The sequence below is a fragment of the Ixodes scapularis genome, unplaced genomic scaffold (assembly GCF_016920785.2).
Source record: "Ixodes scapularis isolate PalLabHiFi unplaced genomic scaffold, ASM1692078v2 PGA_scaffold17__5_contigs__length_683569, whole genome shotgun sequence".
Classification (NCBI taxonomy): domain Eukaryota; kingdom Metazoa; phylum Arthropoda; class Arachnida; order Ixodida; family Ixodidae; genus Ixodes; species Ixodes scapularis.
Window position 1 is genome coordinate 522,467 of NW_024609843.1, and position 6,639 is coordinate 529,105.

General features: G+C 40.8%; 1 pseudogene; it reads left to right on the forward strand.

Moving 5' to 3' along the window:
- The first annotated feature begins 5,127 nt into the window (after nt 1-5,127).
- Nucleotides 5,128-6,086, forward strand: LOC115324341 (annotated as a pseudogene).
- Nucleotides 6,087-6,639: the final 553 nt, after the last annotated feature.

Here is a 6,639-nt window from a genome sequence, read left to right on the forward strand (position 1 = left end):
CGCTGATGACGTCATCGGAGTCCGCATCGTCATCGTCACTGATGACGTCATCAGTGACGTCACTGATGACATCATTGGCATCGTCACGTGACCCCCCAAGGTCACGTAACCCCCCCAGGTCACTTCACCCCCCCAGTACCCTTCCCTCCTCCTCCTCAAGAGCTGCGCTCTAATTCGGTGTTACAGGGAGTTGTAAACGGCTTTTTTTTCTAAAAAAATGCATACAAGAAACAAAATAAACACGGGAGCCTTTGAGGAAACCAAACAAAATGCTCCAACGCTTACATTTTAAAAAACTCAGTTTTTTTTTTTTGCCGCAGAACGACAAAATTGCAAGTAAAATTGTACCATGAAAATCAAAGTTTACGTCATTTATTCTTCAATAATGATGTATTTCCCCGTGGTTTCAACGAGAACCTTAAGAGCTTCATGCCTGCTACGTTTTCGGGGTTGCGGCAGTCGGTTATGCAGCAGTAAACGGTTCTAATATAGCGGTAATTTCTCCTGCGTTCGTTATCGCAATGGCATGGCATACCTACTCGTGCCGATATTAGTTGTGCGTTTCGTAAACGTTGCCGCGTGGATTTTTGCGGGTGGCGATACTTTTCATTTTACGCTTCTGGTGCTGCACGGAGATCTGGCTCGACTGCGGTAGTTCCCGGAAACGATTGACAAGCTGTACTCCGCGTAACTTTACGTAACACTGAACTTCGCAAAAACCACATCGCCCATGCTGCTTGTCAATAATCGAGATAGCCATCAGCTTAAATACGGTGCTCTCACTGGGCCTGCGATCCTCGAGAAATTTCCGCAAGGGGCCCCCAAAGCGCAAAAGCCCTCAGCACAAATTTATCAGCGTTGCGTGTGTATGCAATACGCTAATATTTATTTGGTGTTCAGTGCATGCGCAGTTACAACCCGCTATTTTCTTGCGTACGCAAAGCTTTTCAGTAGAGTCCACTAAGGCTGTCTAGCGTCTACAGTTCTGACGTTTAATCAATTGCGATGACACCCTGAGTTGTACACGACAGCAAATGGCTATATTAAGAAGAATAGCACAACAAAAAACCCTGAAATACCTTAAATTTGATGCATGAGTATCTTCATAAAGAAGTTGGACACAAGAGAAAATTGTGCGCACAACAAGGGGTATAAATTGAAAGAACTGCTCACAGTACAAGGGCTCGCAGGACAAGCGCGAAACAGGCTGCCAGGCTGTTTCGTTTCATTTTTTTTAGAATATGAACTTGTAAGACAGGGTCTTGCAATGTTATAGGCCAACTTCGTCCAACCAACTGCCTATGTTATCCGCGCCAAATATTGAAGAATCAAAATGAATATATTTATTTGAAGGTTTGGTGAACAACGAAGTGTGGCATTATGTCTCACTCTAACAATAAATAACTTCTTAAAATAAAATGATAAAAATTGTCAAAATAAAATAGTTTCTTGTTACATATAAAAACAATTTCTCAGATTTTTCTTCAATTTTGAAGATTGTTGCGTGTGTACTGTTTACGTGAATTTCCTCGCGAATATAACCGCTGAAAGGACGTACAGAAATCGGAACACACTCATGGGCAAATTTTTGTAGCTATGCAGTCAAAGGTATTGAGGCGACTGCATGAATTACTACGGTGGTGCGTGTATGAATTACTAAAATATTGCTTTTTATTGTTGAAGAACATCGCGAGAATACTATCGTGGTTGGCTCCCATATTGCCATCTAGAAAAAACCGCATGACACATATGCGATTTACCGTAATAAAGGTCGCACAGACAAATTTCATGTTCTGCCATGCTTGTTCGACATATATTGCATGTCACGGGGCATTTTCACCATCTTACGTGATCTCTAAAGAGATAAAATAAAGATACTGATGAATGAACTCGGCACCGCCAAAATCATATTTCAGGAGCTTCGTACCAATTATTCAACTGATTCGGTACGGTTTATTCTTCAGGATATTTTTCGATCCACGCCTCTCAGATATGCACATATATAACATTATGCTTGTCCATTTCTCCTAGACAATTTCTCAATTAGCGAAATGTTAATGAAACTTATGTGATGGTCATCAGCCAAAAATGCGTTGCGTGCTCTATGAGTATCATGTGTGAAGGTATGAGAAATCTTTTTGAACCACAAAAAATGTAAAGGTTATTAATAAAATAATTACTTTCAGGTATTATTTATTATATGTTTTTAACATGAAATTATTCGATGTGAGTCACATAGCTACATCTTCCTTTTCAATGGGAGGCTGCTTGTTTTTCGTAGAGACCATGTAGTCTGAAGTCAAAGGTCAAAATTTATCCTCCAAAAAAAATAAATTATCTACATCGCTGAGGCGGCAACCAGGCTCTTTCTTTAATTTTAATATTATATTTTAATAAACTACTGAAAGCATTATTTTATATTTGATCGTAAATAAACGTAAGGTCTTTAGAAAAGAATAAGCTTCGCGAGGTATCTCACCATTATGATATAACAAAATTCAGAAGACCTTGCGTGCGGCATTAATGAGAGCCTCTTCCGTTTCGCAGAAAGCGTTTTTTTTATGAAATTAGCCACCCCCTGCTGCATAATAAGTAGAAGAATTATCTGCGTACAACCTTTTTCTCACTCGATGCCTTAGTGTCTTTATGATCAAGTTCTGTTTTATGTCAATTACTTGTAAACTTATTAAAGGTGAATATTATGAGTGTGCTGAAGATAAAGCAAATGGTTCGTTGTAATGAGGCAGGAAGCAACTTCGTGCTTTTCTAGACCGGTATTTTGGCAGATTAAGTAACAATTCACTGATAATATACCAAATTGGGTGTGCGCTCGTGTATGGGTAAACCCGCGTGTTTGCGCTTGCTTGGGTTCGCTCCTTTCGGACCCTCAATTTAGGCTTTTTGGATGGTAGAGCATCTAAAATAAAAGAGCGCGCAGTCACTGCGTAAGGTGTTTGCTATTATTGTTCACGCCGCTCTAAGCCTTGGCCCAGCTTTAAGCATGCCGTCGGTACGCACTTATATATTGGTGACTGAAAATATAAGTGAGAATCACGCGCTCCCAAACATCATCAGGGACGATGTGCTCTACTTCTTGGTGACAATGATTTTATGCTGTTGCACGTTTTGCCAACACCGTCACTATACCATACCTATTTGTTTTACTTGTTTTCCGTTGATCGGAATGTTCTTCAAAACAGGCGTATACATTTTACTACTTGCGTGTCAGAAAGCAAAACCTGTATGGGTGCGGGATATTGAGGCTATGCACTTGGTATATCAAACAATTGGAATAATGTGGAATTTCAATCAAGTTTATGTAAGTCTCACAAGAGCGTTGTACTCATTAATTTATTGCCTCTCCACTTAAGAATTTTTTTTCGTGTGTCGTAATTTTTTAGGTTAGAACCAAAGTCGGCTTTAAGGGCGGGGGGAGGTGTGAAGCGTGAAAAAAAGTGGTAACAATATTTTGTCTCTAATTAAGTTGTTTGGGCTACTTCTTGATGCACTAGTACTCGAGACGCTCCATGAATTCACGTGTTGTAATGATACCCGCTTTTGAGGAAGGCGCTTTGTATGTGATGTTGTGTCTTTAGTACATCAAGTGGCAATTTATGAAGCTACTGCTTCATAAATTGCAATCACTTAACATCGCCTCACGAGTAGTAACTGGATCCACGCCTATTTTAACTAACCGCCTACAATTTCGTCACTGCTAATAATACCAATTCTCGCACTGTTCCTGTCAATTCAGGCGTTCCACAGGGCTCCGTGCTTGGTCCGATACTGTTTCTTATTTACATTAATGACTTTGTACTAAACATCTTCCATTTACCTGTTTGCTGAGGATTGCTTAGTATGTAGAAAAATAACTGATATGTGACACATTGGTGGGCACGGCGAAACCATGAGAGGTATGTGGCTAATGAGGGTGAGTTCTACTTGCTACAGGTTTTGCTACTTCCGACTACGCTTTATTCGGCCGATGGTGGCTGCGCTTTTGTTGACTGCGGGTGTCCTCGTCACGATGAGTCGGCAACAATCTGTCAGCACAAGTTTGTTTCTACCAACGTGACTACAGCGGCGCCACTTATGTCCGAGGGGATTTGCACCACGGGACCTGTGACGTCATCTGCAGCATCTACTACAAAAGATACTCCCCAGCAATATTTCTTCAGTGGGCACGGCGAAACCATGAGAGGCATGTGGCTAACGAGGGTGGCCGTTTTTCTTGCTACAGGTTAGTTAATGCACATCCTCTTTCAGCAGTAATAATTTAGCACTTATGATTGTGTTGGGCCCACGGTGCCTAAAGAGATGTGTCTATGATTGCTTTCTTGTTTCTTGGTTACTGGTGTGCGGTGACGTGGAGTCTAATCCCTGCCCCCTTAGCCTGGAAATGCTTCAAACCCTACTTGATGGTCAAGCGACCATACAGAGAGATATAACCGAGTTTCGCAACCAGCAAACTGCAACCGACAAAACAGTAAATGTCATGCACGCAAAATTCACTGAGATGGATGGAATCCTAAAAGAGCTAAGAGAGAAGTGTAGTCAGACAGACCAGCTAGATATCAGTGTTAATTCTCTTCGGAGTACTGTGCTCCAACAAAGCATAAACACTTCTGACCTTGAGGACCATTCTCGGCGCTCAAATCTAGTCATTTTTGGCGTCGCGGAAAGTCCGAATAAAAACGAGAACTGAGGAGTAAAGTATAATCTGACATATTTGCTGACAAATGGTGTGTGCCTGGTACTTCAATTACCAGAATACACAGGCTAGGAAGAAATGGCACCGAAAGACCAGTTATTATGTACTTTCAAGATTTCACCGAAAAGCAGTAAGTCCTCAAAAACGCAAAAAAGTTAAAAGGGTCTAAAGTGTTAATTCAGAATGACTCTTCACAGAGCATGCAACATAAAAGAAACAGGTTGTCAGAAAGTGCCAAACACGATAAGGTTAACGGTAAGAGGGTCTTTCTGGTTCACGATAAGCTCCGAATTAATGATGACTCGTACATCTGGGACGAGACTGCAAATGAACGCGTACTGCTTTCCTTTGCGTCACCAGCTTATTCCAAAGATTGGCGGGCAGTTCCACAAGCTGTAATAAAACAATTGCGGTTGGTAAATTTCAATGCTCGTAGCATTAGTAACAAATGGGTAGGCTCGAGCTCATTTTATTGAGCTACGATCCTCACGTGATGATCATCACAGAAACCTGGCTTACTAGTGAAATTAATGATAATGAAGTAATCCCGTCATGGCACAAAATATTTAAAAGAGATCGTTCATCGGGGGGGGGGGGGGGGGGGGGGGAGGTGTTGCAATCGTGCTCACATTATCAATCGACGCTGTTTTCCTAGATCAGATAGAGGATCAGGAAGGTATGTTCCATAGAGTGAATGTGTGCGATTCCAGTGTCATTTTTTGTGCTGTGTATAAGCCCCCAACTTCACCCGCTGACGTTTTACTAAGGTTGATGATCATTTACTACGATTTCAAAATGAGAATGTTATCCTCTCTGGCGACTTTAATCTCCCAGATATTAGCTGGACGAGTGTCTCAAATGTATCCATTGAAAATGCTACAATAATTTGTGACATAATGTTTGCATGTGATTTATCACATATTGTAACAGAGTTCACACGTGTCCAGGGCTTAAGCAGTTCGTTTTTAGACCTAATTTTTGTAACCACTGCCTTTTCTGACTGCCATGTGAGTGTTGAAAATATTGTGTCGGAACACACGTTACTATACGTTTGCTGTTCTTTGGTAGCGCTTCCAGCCAATAAAAGACACACAGTGACGACTGTCAAAGATTTCAGTCGTGCTGATGATGACAGTGTTGTTGAATATTTAGATTCGGACTTTGCTGACTTTCAAATAACTGATTCGAATATATTGGTTCTTCGGCAAAGATTTAAGCTTATGTGCGCCTTTTGCTTAGACAAGTCCATTCCTATAAACACAGGTCTCCAAAACGAAGCAATGCGCGGATTAATAGAAACATAATATATCTAAAACGTTGACTAAAAATAATAAGAAAAAGACAATGTAATCCCGAAAGGGCACGTGAGTTATAGACTGGGTTAACCAGCAGAATTGCACAGGCTAAAGAATGCTACTTCGTAAATGATTTGCCGTTTTTTCTGAAGGATGACCCTGAAACAGTTTCGAGATACCTGGCCAACAAGGATAATTCTGCTGAATAAAATTGTGTTAATTCACAGACTTGTTTCAGATAAAAAAAATTACTCAGAGTTTGAACTTCCATTTTCAGTCAGGTTTTGGAGAAAACGACAATGTAATCCCGAAAGGGCACGTGAGTTATAGACTGGGTTAACCAGCAGAATTGCACAGGCTAAAGAATGCTACTTCGTAAATGATTTGCCGTTTTTTTCTGAAGGACGACCTTGAAACAGTTTCGAGATACCTGGCCAACAAGGATAATTCTGCTGAATAAAATTGTGTTAATTCACAGACTTGTTTCAGATAAAAAAACTTGCTCAGAATTTGAACTTCCATTTTCAGTCAGGTTTTGGAGAAAACGGCAATGTAATCCCGAAAGGGCACGTGAGTTTTAGACTGGGTTAACCAGCAGAATTGCACAGGCTAAAGAATGCTACTTCATAAATG